The sequence below is a fragment of the Podarcis tiliguerta genome (assembly GCF_965153285.1).
Source record: "Podarcis tiliguerta genome assembly, chromosome: 5".
Classification (NCBI taxonomy): domain Eukaryota; kingdom Metazoa; phylum Chordata; class Lepidosauria; order Squamata; family Lacertidae; genus Podarcis; species Podarcis tiliguerta.
In genome coordinates this window covers 25,796,123-25,810,016 of record NC_139538.1, presented here as the reverse complement: position 1 = coordinate 25,810,016, position 13,894 = coordinate 25,796,123, and the positions used below count along the sequence as shown (strand labels likewise).

At 41.4% G+C, this 13,894-nt stretch overlaps 1 long non-coding RNA gene across 1 annotated transcript in view; it reads right to left on the bottom strand.

Moving 5' to 3' along the window:
- Window positions 1–2,788, bottom strand: part of LOC310678772 — a 685,086-nt gene extending 682,298 nt beyond the window's left edge. Inside the window, exon 1 of the long non-coding RNA XR_014511958.1 lies at window positions 2,711–2,788. This is a non-coding gene — a long non-coding RNA (uncharacterized lncRNA). The remainder of the gene's footprint in view (window positions 1–2,710) is intronic.
- Between the last annotated feature and the right edge of the window lie 11,106 nt (window positions 2,789–13,894).

Genomic DNA, 13,894 nt, shown 5'->3' with positions numbered 1-13,894 from the left:
GTGACTTGCAGCCGCCGTGATTTGTTTAGCAGTAATTTACCTCATTGTATTAATATGTGCAAAAGGGGGAGAGGAAAGACATCACTACCAGATGAGCTGCCCCTTTGCCCATGGTGTGCACAATCTTGTTTTCAAAGCAAAGGCCATGCTAAAAAAGGCCAGCCTTGTATTCCAAAAAACTCACAAAGCACCCACTCCGGAAAATGGTGGCATTGCCAGGACAGTGCCAATTCTGAATGTATTGGAATTGTGACCATTAAGCTCATTTGCCTTCAGTCACAGTAAAGCTCTGCTGGATGAAATATTAATTGCCTCTGGTCTATTTTTTGGGAATCCTGCAACGTGTTTAAGTTGTTACTCTGCTAACTATACGCTGGAATCTGCTCTGGATCAATACTGAGTAGAATTTCATGACAATTAAGTTAATTAGAATGGAATACATCTTACTTTAAATGGGGAAGACTGTGACAAGGTGACCTGTGTTCCTTCTCAGTTTGCAGGGCCACTGCAAAGAGTCCTGCTTTTCCTTCATTTGGCACTTTATCCTTATACTTAACTTGGGATTGTCCCCTGGCAGCACTATAAACAAAAGATTGTCCTCTGCAAAGTAGGGCACATGACCACCCAACTCTTGGCGGAACTCCCTGCCCACTAACCTTTCCCTCAAGTCCCACAGCAAGGCAAATGTAACAAATGTATTTTCCATTCAAGGGTTGTTGTCAAATGTTAATTTAAATACAGTGGTACCTCGGGTTACATACGCTTCAGGTTACATACACTTCAGGTTACACACTCTGCTAACCCAGAAAAAGTGCTTCAGGTTAAGAACTTTGCTTCAGGATAAGAACAGAAATCAGGCTCCGGCAGCGCGGCAGCAGTGGGAGGCCCCATTAGCTAAAGTGGTGCTTCAGGTTAAGAACAGTTTCAGGTTAAGAACAGACCTCCGGAACAAATTAAGTAAACCTGAGGTACCACTGTAATTAAAAACAATCAAAATGTTGCAAATGCATTGAGGGGATGAGAAAGATGGGCTTGTTCCATCTTGGTCAATTCTGTGAGCAAGAAGAGCAACAAATGACCAGACAGGACAACAAGTGTTGCGATGAAATCAGGCCAAATCTTCATTGTTGGCAACAGGCAGAATAAGAACTGGCCTAGCAGTAGGAGCAGGAGCAGTTCATCATTCCGCTCATCTCATGCTGGTGGAATGTGATCTGCTGGGGCTGGACAGTGCCAAACCTGTTCCATGGGCATTGGCCAGTGTTCAACCCTGGCAAGGTGCAATCCAAACTGGCAAGGTCTCAATGGACAACCAGGGTGAGGATTCCAGCCAGACAGAGACCCCCCCAACCCAAGCTTTCTTATATCTGTCTCTCCTGCTACCTCCCAATAGTTTGACTTTGCCCCCGAAGGCGCACTCCTCCATTGTTTCCTGAGACAGATAGATGCCAACAACAATAAGGCTGCAAATCCTAATCCCACTTATTTGGGAGTAAATTCCATTAAATTCCATAGGACTTACTTCTGAGCTGACATGGTTAAGCTTGCACTGTAAGCCAGTGAAAACATACATACGCAAATGTGTGATTACTAATTTTTCAGGAATGTGTGTGTGCCACCTAACCTGCTTTTGTTAAATTCAGTCTGTTAGGAGTCTGAAATCATTGTCAACAACAACAATTGCATATGTTAATTGATTGATACAGAAAAAGTCTCAAACACAAATTGATTAAATCAATTAAAAGCCAGAAGATTTTAAAGCAACAAAGAATTCAAAATTCCAAAAACGCTCAGCCAACAACACAAGAAGGGCAGGTTACACCCCACTCCAATGAACGTGGAAAACTGTAGTAGAGGCTTACTTCACCAGCAGAGGTAAACTAGTAAAATGGTTTAGCCTGGCACCTAAAAACTGACAATGACGAAACCTGGTGTATTTCTCTGGGGAGAGCATTGCACAAACAGGAGGCTGCTGCTGAAAATTACACATTAATCTATGGTAATACCCAGAGTAAAAAGTATACACTTTATAAGCTTTTGTTTTCAGGTTACATATTAATTACTGTTTTTAAAACATCTGCACACTTGCTTAGAGGGGATCTGGAGCCACTGGGTGATTTTCGTATGGAAAATGTGCTTTCAGAAAGGGTTTACTTTGTACAGCCTGAAGCCAAGCAGTTACACTACTAAAAATAAAAGCTAAAGTCTCCGGCTGCCATATGTGTAAAACAGATTTAGGGATGAGTGACTCACTTTCATACAGACTGTAATTTCCCACCTGAACTGTCAACCCATCACGTCATTGTTAAACTTGCCAGATACCACCAACTTTATATCACCAACCTGTGCTCTCTTTGTATAAGAAAATCAACATGAGAACACAAGAGCCCTGCTGGAAAAGCTCGAAGGCCATTCTAGTCTAGTAACCTGTTCTCACAATGGCATGCCAAATGTCTAGGGAAGCCCGCAAGCAGGATGAGTGAACCAGAAATAAAGGCAAACATATTTGAAAAGTGTACCAGTCTCACTTCAGCAACATCTGAACATTTAAAGGTAAAGGGACCCCTGACCATTAGGTCCAGTTGTGGCTGACTCTGGGGTTGCGGCGCTCATCTCGCTTTATTGGCCGAGGGAGCCGGCGTACAGCTTCCAGGTCATGTGGCCAGCATGACTAAGCTACTTCTAGTGAACCAGAGCAGCTCACGGAAACGCCGTTTACCTTCCCGCCAGAGTGGTACCTATTTATCTACTTGCACTTTGATGTGCTTTCAAACTGCTAGGTTGGCAGGAGCAGGGACTGAGCAATGGGAGCTCACCCCGTCGCTGAGATTCAAACCGCCTACCTTCTGATTGGCAAGTCCTAGGCTCTGTGGTTTAACCCACAGCGCCACCCGCGTCCCTCTTAACATTTGTGTATGTGCAAATATACACCTTATTTTAAATTTACAGATTTAATTTGCCTTCATTGGTTTGTGTAAGACGAGTGAGTCATGAAAACAGTTGAGACTATGCCAGGCTGGATTTGAGACATAAGACCTTTTTGCACCTTCACTTGAACATGTGAAAGGGAGCAGGATTGCACCTACTGACCTCAGCCTCAGTCTCTGTGCATTCAGTAGAAAGTGTGCAAGAAGGGGTGGCTTCTACACAGCATGTGATTCTTTTTTCCTGGTATACATTCAATATAAGCTACAGTTTTAACCTTTTCACTGTTATTAAGCACTAAGAAATTTTGTGTTTTCTTTGTGCCTAAAGGAATAGGGTTGTGCATGTGGTAGAGAATAGCATCAGAGTTTAGGCTGCAGTCCTAGACACACTGGACTGGGAGCTGGTTCCACTGAATTTAGCATTGCTTAATTGTGAGTAGACACAGACAGAGTTGTGTTGCTAGCTCCAGCTAATGAAACTCAAATTCCCTCATGTCTCTACCTCTGCAATGTTAAGTATCAGTATAAGGAACCTGACACCTATTTCACTGCCATTGTAAAGAAGAGCATAAGATACAGCTGCAAGTCTCCCAGATTCAAGCCTGAGACTTCCATCTGATCAGCAAGACTATGCATGCAGGCACCTGCACAGTTAGAGCATTATTATTACAGTCGGAAATAAAGAGCAGAGAAAGAAAAAGTCATTTTCCTGGGAAAGCAACAAGTGAGTTGCGTGTCTTGCAAAGACTTAAAGCTTAGTTTCTTATCACATGATCTCCAGAGACAGATATTGAAGAGAGTCATTTAAAAGAAAGTCATCGACTTTCATTCTTCCTTCTTTCACCCTCCAATGCCATACCCTCCAGCCTGTCACGATGAAAAACTGGGATGCCATCTTCTGGGGTCCACACTCCCAGGCAAGGCACATGACCCCTGCGAGATCACAGTCCCGAAAAGTGTTTTTTTAAGGGCCAAAATTGCAGTGCTAAATTGTGCCCTCGTGAGGAAAAAATGGGGTGTCCTGCTTGTTTTGGGAGCATTGAGGGGTATATAATGCTGCACCTGCATTGCACTGAGCTCCCTACTGCCTTCCCCTCCCTTTCCCTCTCTCAGTAACCAGCATGGTATTGGGTTGCTAAGTTGACAAAACAGTCCTGCCTAACAGCAGCTATTGGTCATCTCCAGCTAGGGAGAAAAGTCTGTCTGAAACCTCGGAGAGCAGCTGCCAATTTGTGTGTGTGTGTGTGTGTGTGTGTGTGTGTGTGTGTAAATAGGTAGCTAGATAGATGATAGATAGATAGATGATAGATAGATAGATAGATGATAGATAGATAGATAGATAGATACCCTGCCCATCTGGCTGGGTTCCCCCAGCCACTCTGGGCGGCTCCCAACAGAATATTGAAAACACAATAAAACTTCAAACAGGGCTTCCCTAAACAGGGCTGCCTTCAGATGTCTTCTAAAAGTCAGATACTAAGCTAGATGAACCAGAACTTTGTTCAAGGCAGCTTCCTATGGTCGTATCAGTGCACTAGACTTGCAAAACAGTCTTCTATTAAATGTACCATTTGACTTGAACCAGTGAGAAGCTGCTGAACCTCGGCAATCTGGTTCATTTTAAAAGCCACAGGTAGCAGCATCTCGAAATAAGTTCTGCAAGAGATTTTAGTACTGCGCAGAGTTAGCCACGTATGGCTAAACATTCATTCCAAGACAATGCATGAGCAGCGGAGAATGCTGTGAGACTGGCCTTTTACTGATTAGCTTGCTAATATGAAAAAAAGAGATTTTTAATTAAAGCTAGAGGCTTTGATGGCCAAAGATCACAACCATGAGGTCCCTTTAGTGCAAAAACCAAAGTCCTTTAAAAGAAAAGGGAAACACTGTATCTAGCATAGAGAGAAAACAAGGAGTTTTGAAGTCAGTTCCCTTTTGACACTGAAAAAAGAAAGATAAAAAAATAACAAGCAAAAGCTCTGATGGAGGAGGATTTCTGGCTGGTGCACCCAAACCTAGCTGGTTAACGAATAGTTGAAGGAAATTAAGGATTTTTCCTGTTTGAATGTGGTGAGTAACTCACTCTATTTAGCTTTAAAAAGGAAGTGAACATTGCTGAATTCCTCCCCATGACCACATTGGAGAAGAGGGAAGGGAGGATCGATGTTTTCTCTTGCTCATCCAGGTGACAATAAAGTATGGCTATTGTCATATCCAAAATGGGCCACTGTATTCCAGCTGTCAATTTCATAACAGCTTGCTACTGGTCCTCCTTTTGAAGGGCAATCTGGTCCACGTCCAGTTTGATGATGAAGACCATAAGAAGGGAGAGTAGGAGACTTGAAGCTTCCCATCAATAGTTCTCACCTGGACAACAATCTGAGTAGACACACAGATTGTCTGGCCATGGTCTTCTCCATTCTGATATGATATACTGTATTTATAGGGGCAGATGCTGCCTTGTGGGATAGGAAAGGCTTTGTGTGTTGTTGCCCAGAAATGCTGAGAAATGCTATATTTCAAAGAAACTGCTGGATCCTTGTCTGCAGGCCTCTAGTTTATATATGTTCAAATTATTTGTCTCCTGCTCCATTTATGAGTCCTTTTCTGGTAATAACATTTTATTTTTTAATAAAAGGAAGAAGAGCGCCTGTCCTCGCTTCCTCGTTAACAGTCTGGTTTCTCAGAAAATGAGCCTGCTCTCCATTTCGTTCTGTGTTAAAGGAAATTTAACCTGAATCTTTTTTATTATGTGCTTGCAACTATGTTAATATTTTAACCAGAAAATATTCCACTTCATAATTGCCCATTTAGTGGAGCTATTTAGAAGAGGTTTCTGAAAGCATCTGAATCATTAGAATTTCAGAAATTCATTATCTTTCTTTTATTCGTGCAGCCTTTTATACTGGAGACAATCTGTCCCTAAATCTGCAATCTAGGCCTGGATGAGAGCTGAAAGAAGGTAAAATGAAATCTATGAATCTTTATTCTAATCTCAATATTTTATTAGAACAGATTCTTTCCTCGCTGGGATGCGGTCATCAGTGCCAAAGCTTTGCCAATACGTTGCTGTGTTTTCTGTCTCCACCGCTTTTAGGATAATGGTAACTATGGTAAGTACATAAGCAAAGAAGGAGATAGTGGAATTTAATGCCAAGCTTTAAGAACTTCTTCTTCTTCTTCTTCTTCTTCTTCTTCTTCTTCTTCTTCTTCTTCTTCCTCTTCCTCTTCCTCTTCCTCTTCCTCTTTTGCTTTATTAACAATCTCTTATATCATATGACACATTTCATATAGCATATCTCATATAACATATACCACCAAGCTTTAAGAACTTCAAGACCTTAACATAATGAAGAACTGCTAATCTTTAGAGGGCCAGTGTGGTGTAGTGGTTAAGAGCGGTAGTCTCGTAATCTGGGGAACCAGGTTCGCGTCTCTGCTCCTCCACATGCAGCTGCTGGGTGACCTTGGGCCAGTCACACTTCTCTGAAGTCTCTCAGCCTCACTCACCTCACAAAGTGTTTGTTGTGGGGGAGGAAGGGAAAGGAGAATGTTAGCTGCTTTGAGACTCCTTCGGGTAGTGATAAAGCGGGATATCAAATCCAAACTCTTCTTCTCTTCTTTTGGGAAGCTGGGTAGAGTGTTGCATTTCTGGCCTTTAACTTTAGTTCCAGAAAATTCATAGACTCCATAGAAATGTATAGAAAAGAAACCGCCTAGGCAGCTGTCTTACAGTGTCAGACCATACTTCCATCTATCTTCCATCTGTACTGATAGCAGTAGCTCTCCAGCATTTCAAACAGGGGATATTTGCAACCCCACCTGGAGAATGGCAGGAATTGAACCCAAGACCTTCTGCATGCAAAGGCAATGCACTACCATTGTCTTGGAAGCATAGTACTGTAGAATTGGAAAGGACCACAGGGATCATGTAGTCTAACCCCCTTCAATGCAGGAATCTTTTGCCCAACATGGGGCTCAAACCCACAACCCTGACATCATGAGTCTCATGCTCTGCCAACTGAGCTATCCCACCTTGCAGCTACCTTACTGGCTTACCATTCTAGGGAGTCTCACTTACTTGACTCCTGCTCCATGCACTGACAGAAATTCATTGAGAATTCTATACATATCTATTCCATGGCGGTCATCTGATCCTCGGGGCCACATTCACAAAATGCATTTAAGGTACGATGATACTGCTTTAAACAGTAATGGCTCCTCCCTAAGATTTGTAGGAGCTGTAGTTTGTTAAGGGATCTGAGAGTTGTTAGGAGAACCCTATTCTGCTGCCAGAGCTGTGATTCCTAAAACAGTTTAACAAGCCATCTCTCATCACAGGGTGAACGGGAAATACTAGCTCTGGGAGGTGAATAGAGGGTCTTTCAGCTCCCTTAACAAGCTAAAGCTCCGATAATTTTTTGGAGGAAGCCATAACTGTTTAAAGTAGTGTCACCACTCTTTATGCTGTGACTTGGCATTATGCTACATACTGCTGCTCTTGGTGGGTTCAAGAAGAAGAAGAGTTTGGATTTGATATCCCATGTTATCACTACTGTCAGGGAACTGCCATCAGCTCAGAGGCGAGAGGGGGAAGGGCAGATGGATTACAGAGAGCCTCCAAAAATCGTGGGAAGCAGCACTTCCTCAGCGGAGGAAGGAAGCCACGCCTCTAGTGGGGAAGTGCTGCAGGGCTTGGAGGATGCAAGGCAGTGCCAGGACACCTTGCCTGAGCAAAGCGGGGAGGAGGGAGGTCCCCCTTTACCCAATCCTTCCTTGCGCAGTAAGCTTCCGCACAGAGAGGGGAGGCGCAGACTGGGGGTCAAGAAACTACTTTGCTGGGGAAACTTTAAGGACTGCCCACTCTCAGATTCTGCTAGTGAGTGGGCAAGACATGGAATAGAGGCGTTCTGCATTGTAAAGGTTTTTGCACCAATAATAAAGCTTTTGAAAAGACCAGTGAGGGATCTTGCCTGATCGCTCTCGAGCAACCACCCAATAGCCGTAACAACTACCTTTAAGGAGTCTCAAAGCAGCTAACATTCTCCTTTCCCTTCCTCCCCTACAACAAACACTCTGTGAGGTGAGTGAGGCTGAGAAACTTCAGAGAAGTGTGACTGGCCCAAGGTCACCCAGCAGCTGCATGTGGAGGAGCGGGGATGCGAACCCAGTTCACCAGATTACCACTCTTAACCACTACACCACACTGGCTCTCAAGCATAGATGTGTATATATGTAGCAACACACACAGTTGTCTGCAATTTAGACTCTCTGTGGTGGGGCAGCAATGAGCTCCAACACTTCAAAATTTGCCATTAAACTACTTCCCATTTCATCTACGTGCCCGTACTTTGCTATTCAAGCATTTGCTCACGGATGCTGACAACTGAATCCTGAATGTAACAACAGATGCCCACAGCTGGTTTGTCAGAGGATGAGAGCTAGCATCTACCAGCTTCCTTCTCCATGCTGCTATGCATCCAATAGTTGCATGAATTGACACTTAGAAAACATTTGTGAAAAGTGTTTCTCCAACTACTCAGTTCCTACCTGTGGGACTTGCAGTGTTGCATGTTGTTCAAACTTAAAAGGACAGGAAAGAAACTAACTATACTAAGGTGTTTTTTCAATCTGTTGTGGCTCGTTTTCCTTCAGAGGTGTGTATGGCCTCTTCTATAGAGATTTTTGGAAGGTTTTTTTAAATTCTTCTTTTCCAAAAGGCTTTTTCCACAGAGTTGTGTTGCAAAATACAGCTAATGTGGCTGCCTTATTCAATTTTGATTGTTTTGGAGCATTCTCTTTATTGCACTGCTATAATTTTGTGAGCCACCTTGGATGTGCCATGCCTAAGAAGGCAGCTTATAAATAATGTTTAAATAAATAAAATATAACAAATAAGATAAGCAATAGCAATCTCTCTTTTTTGCTGTTTATGTTTCATTCAGCATCTCTCCCTGTAAAATATATTTCATGCCCACCCCTTCCAATGAAATAATTGAACTTTTGCTAGACATTTAGCTTTATTTGACTCTCTACATCATGCAATTTGCTATTTCTTATTGACAAAGGTAATTTGAAATAATTGAGATATTAAGTCTAAATAGATACCAACACAGGAAGTTGGCCTGGATGCCGACTGGCATGGTATGAAATATCTATAAAGAAAGTGAAATGTTTTATATTTAACTCTTTTGTTTCCAATCATTAATTTTTAAATTAATCAGTCTACACCTAACTCGACAAAGCCTTTGTCAGCTTTCAACTGTAGTTCAATGTTGCCCTCTTCTGGATTGACAGAAGGAATAACTAGAATGTTCAAACCCTTTTAAACCTTAATTTAAATTGTAAATGTGTGTAGCTTGTAATTTGTGTTTGTGACACAATAGCTTCAGAGATACTGTGATTACAGTAATCAAATTACTTTAATCCATTTGTTCAAATCTATTATTTCTTTTAATTCCATTACATATTCAATACAGAGGAGCTTCTGTGGATTGCTTAAAAAAAACATTTTCTGTGGTGGCTAATGGCACATAATTGGAAGCACATAACATTCTGTGGTGATTGCGAATTCAGCTACATTTGAAGGAACTATTGGGGAGACCCAGCCAGATGAGTGGGGTATAAATAAATAAATTGTTGCTATTATTATTATTATTATTATTATTATTATTATTATTAAAGCCAAATCAAACAGGTGTTGTGATGGTGATCAAACTCAAGGATTCATACCTCACAATTGCTCACTATTTCCAGCAATCATGGCGCTAAAATAACTTAGAGCAAGGAACTGTACAGTGGTACCTCGGGTTAAGTACTTAATTCGTTCCGGAGGTCTGTTCTTAACCTGAAACTGTTCTTAACCTGAAGCACCACTTTAGCTAATGGGGCCTCCCACTGCCGCTGCACCGCCAGAGCACGATTTCTGTTCTCATACTGAAGCAAAGTTCTTAACTTGAGGTACTATTTCTGGGTTAGCGGAGTCTGTAACCTGAAGTGTCTGTAACCTGAAGCGTATGTAACCTGAGGTACCACTGTACCTTGGATGGCAAAATGTCACATCCAGTAACAATATAATTAATAGATAAGATAGAAACATAGTTGAAGGAGGGCCTTCCTGAAATCCACCCTCTCCTCAAACTGAGAAATTGTTGGGTAAAATGTTTCTATTTAGCCTATAGGCAAGAATATTGCTCCCATGCTGGATCTCGACACATCAAAGAAGTGTTTCAGTTTAAAGCGTTGTAAATTTAAACAGGGAAAACAGGTAGAGAAAAACAGGACTCCACATCACCGTCTGGTGGCACAATGTTATATCACACATACAACACATATCCATCGCTTTTTCTTTACCAGTCTAGCTGAGTCCTGGTTTGTGACATTGTTGCATGGTCCAATCTGGTAGATTTTGTGGAGTCATCAAGAATGATTTCTTTTGTTTTGGCTTTATGTCACTATGTGGCCAAATTAACTGGTTCTGTGATATTGTAACATCATTATGGTGATCCATAATTGTTTGAGATAATCTTAGAAGGAAGTCCTTGTTTCAACTAAGTATTGAATGGGGAAAGCAGCAGCTGTGAACAATTGGTGTCCAGTGTATCAAAATCAAAAACAAGGGTGTATGTAAAATTTTCTCCAGACATCCACCTTTAAACCCCCAGATTTGATAGGTGATATTCTGTGACAGACCTGCATTTAATGAAATTAGCTGATATTCTAAATGAAGCTCTTAGTAAGGAAGAACATGTCAAATTACTTCTGGTGTTTGCCAAATTCACATGAGTTCACATATAAATCTATTTCATTTCTGCCTAATCTGTGGGTTTATTTTTATTTTTTTAAGGAATCTACATGAAAATACATATTTAAATAGCACAAGAATATATGCAGATGCATATTTTGAATGCTATACAACTCCCTCATCCCATCAGTGCAAGGATTTCGGCTTGTGCAGCAGAACCTCCCCTCTTCTCTGCCTGTGTCCACCCTGCACCCTCCCCAAATTTGACCCAGAAGTTTAGAATTGTACCCAAAGGATAATCTAGTCAAACCCCCCGCAATGCAGCAATCACAGCTAAAGAATCCCTGACATGTGGCCATTCAATTTCTGTTTAAAAACCTCCAATGAAGGAGAGTCTCTGAGGTAGTCTGTTCCACTGTTGAACAATTCTTACTACCTGAAAGTTCTTCCTAATGTTTAGTTAGAGTCTCCTTCAAAGGAATTTTAATCCATTGGTTCAGGTCCTACCATTGAATTGGCATAAAAAAGCTGGAGACATCTTCTTTGTGATAGTCTTTCAGATATTTGAAGATAGCTATCATATTACCTTTCAGTCTTCTCTTCTGCAGGCTAAAAGATGCAGCTCCCTCAAACATTCCTCTCAAGGCTTGGTTTCCAGAACATTGATTATCTTGGTTGCCCTTCTCTGCACACGTTCAATATCCGTCTTAAATTGTGGTGCTCAGAATTTGATACAGTATTCCAGGTGTGGTCTGACCAAGGCAGAATAAAGTGGTACCATGAGTTCCCTTGATGAAGCCTAGAACAGCATTAAGCCTTTTTTTTGCTGCTGCATCACACTGTTGACTCATGAGAAGTGGGTGGTTTAACTAAGACCCCTAGATCCTTTTCAGATGTATTACTGGCAATCTTATATTTATGCTGCTGGCTCTTCCTGCTTAAGTGCAGAACCTGACAATTGCCCCTATTGAAATTCATTTTGTTAGTTTTGGCCCAGTTCCCCAGTCTATTAAGGTCATTCTGAATCCTGATTCTATCTTCTAAGGTTGGTAGAACCTCCAGAACAGACTAGGGAGTGGGGTGAGGAGAATAGGGACAAGGGAGTTAGCATTATATTGGATCCCACACTTTATCACAAGATATGCATTTCAAAGCATATTTTATCCCAATACATTTTGATACTTTTTTGAGCTCCAAACAGTATTACAAAATTCAGAAAAGTGCAAAATCACATTATCACATTACTCCAGGAGGTTCAGATCAGGGAACTTAAAATTGGAACTGACAGAAATTGAATTTGTCGGGAATCCCTAATATGTTAATCCCATAGCAAATGTTAACTCCATAGTAAAAGATGAATTGCAGTGATGACTTTACAGTAACTCCTGTGTGTGCCATAATCAGGCACCCTCATGTTAAGCTAAGGTAGTGTAATAAACTTCAAAACAGGCCTTTGAACCAAGCCTGAATGCTGACAGTCATCTTGTGATATGTAAAAATTCACACATTGTTTCACTGAGCACCATGTTCCAAATGCAAATTCTTAAGCATTTGTGAACTTGAGAACATCTGCAAATCAATCCACACACTCATTAAGAGAATAGTTATGCTCTCCCTTCCAGTGACAATGAACAATTTGGTATGAAGGAATGTCAATGAGAACAAAAATAGAGCTGAAATCTTTAACCCCCCCCCCCCCAATTGTGGAAAAGAGAAAACAAAAATACTAAACCAAGAGTGTGAATTGTTTTGAGCATTGTTGAACTTCACATCTGCATCCACATCCAAATTTTACCGCAATATATAAAGCCAAAACCTCATTCCCATCAATTTTAAATTTTGGGAGAAGCATAGATATGAAATTAGGGAGTTGGAAATGTGTTTTCTAAAGGCTTTCCTTTGAGGAAGATGGGTGTTAAAAATCAAGCGAATAGCCCAGTGCAAACAGGGTCATAGGGGAACCATCCAGGGGAAACATCTGGAAGTAGTAAGGAAGGACACTGAAAAGAAAATCACAAGACGAGGCCAAGTGCTCGTTTGCCAAGGATGAAAACAATGTTAACAGTAAGAGAATTTCCTCCTTCCATCACAAAAGGAAGATTTTGTAACTAATACAGTTGTGTCGCCAAAGAAAGACGGCCCTCTCCCAGCAAATGTGTGCACAGCTGCTTTAAAAAGGGCATTGGAAAAGAACTAGTGGGAGCGGGAGGTGCAGTGCTGGATTTATGTATAAGCTAACCAAGGTATAGCTTAGGGCCCCACTCTCTTGGGGGCCCTCCAAAAAATTAAGAGTACTTCACTATTAATATACTTCCTCCTAATTGTATTACTTTTACACTTACTTTGATAAAATACATATATTGTTATGTGCAAGTGGCTTTAGATACCTATGAGGTCCATAAATTACCATATAGCATATATTCAACACAAAAACAGCGACAATTTGTTGTTGACAGAGGACAGCTGGACAGATAAAAGGCCCCATTACCTTCAGTAGATTAGGGCCTAATCAAACCAAAATCTGGCCCTGAGGAGATGCATCTTTTAGGGTGCAGTCTGTCTGCGACAGGCTGTCTTAATTAAATAGGATTGTCATATGGAAGGATCGTCATATGGAAGCACCTGTACCTCTATCTCAGAAGATGGGTCTTGCTTTCCTGGAAAGTAGCATGAAAATCCCACATTCGTAAGTGGCGTCCATTGGCAAACTTCCCTCCCCTTGAGGGGTGTGTGAGCTGTGATGCTGCAACAAACACGTTGAAAAAGTTCCTGAGCGCAATTGCAGAACCATCTCAAAGTCACCAGAGTAGCATATTTGGCACACAGAAGAAGCTTTTAAAATTCCATAGTGGGTGGAGCGAAACCCTTTTTAGTCTATACAGAAGTTTTAAAAAACGAGATGTGATGAAAGAGACAAATGGCTTCTATAACCGGCATCTTGAGTCTGATGATCTTCCTTCACAATTTGTTCATGAGCCAGTATTCTTAAGCTTTGTAGGGAACAGATGATATATCAGCTTGCACAAAAGAGGCCAGCTGTAGATTCTGAAGTCAAAGACGCAATTATGTATACTTCAAATGCACTAGGGATCATTACTATACGGTTCACGAGAGGCCCCCTGTATAACATTTTCAAGAAATCTGGTAATTTAAAAGTTCTGTATACTCCAAAGGGGAAAAAAATAGATAGCAGCAGAGTTTAGTTGACAAAGTAGTTCTATTC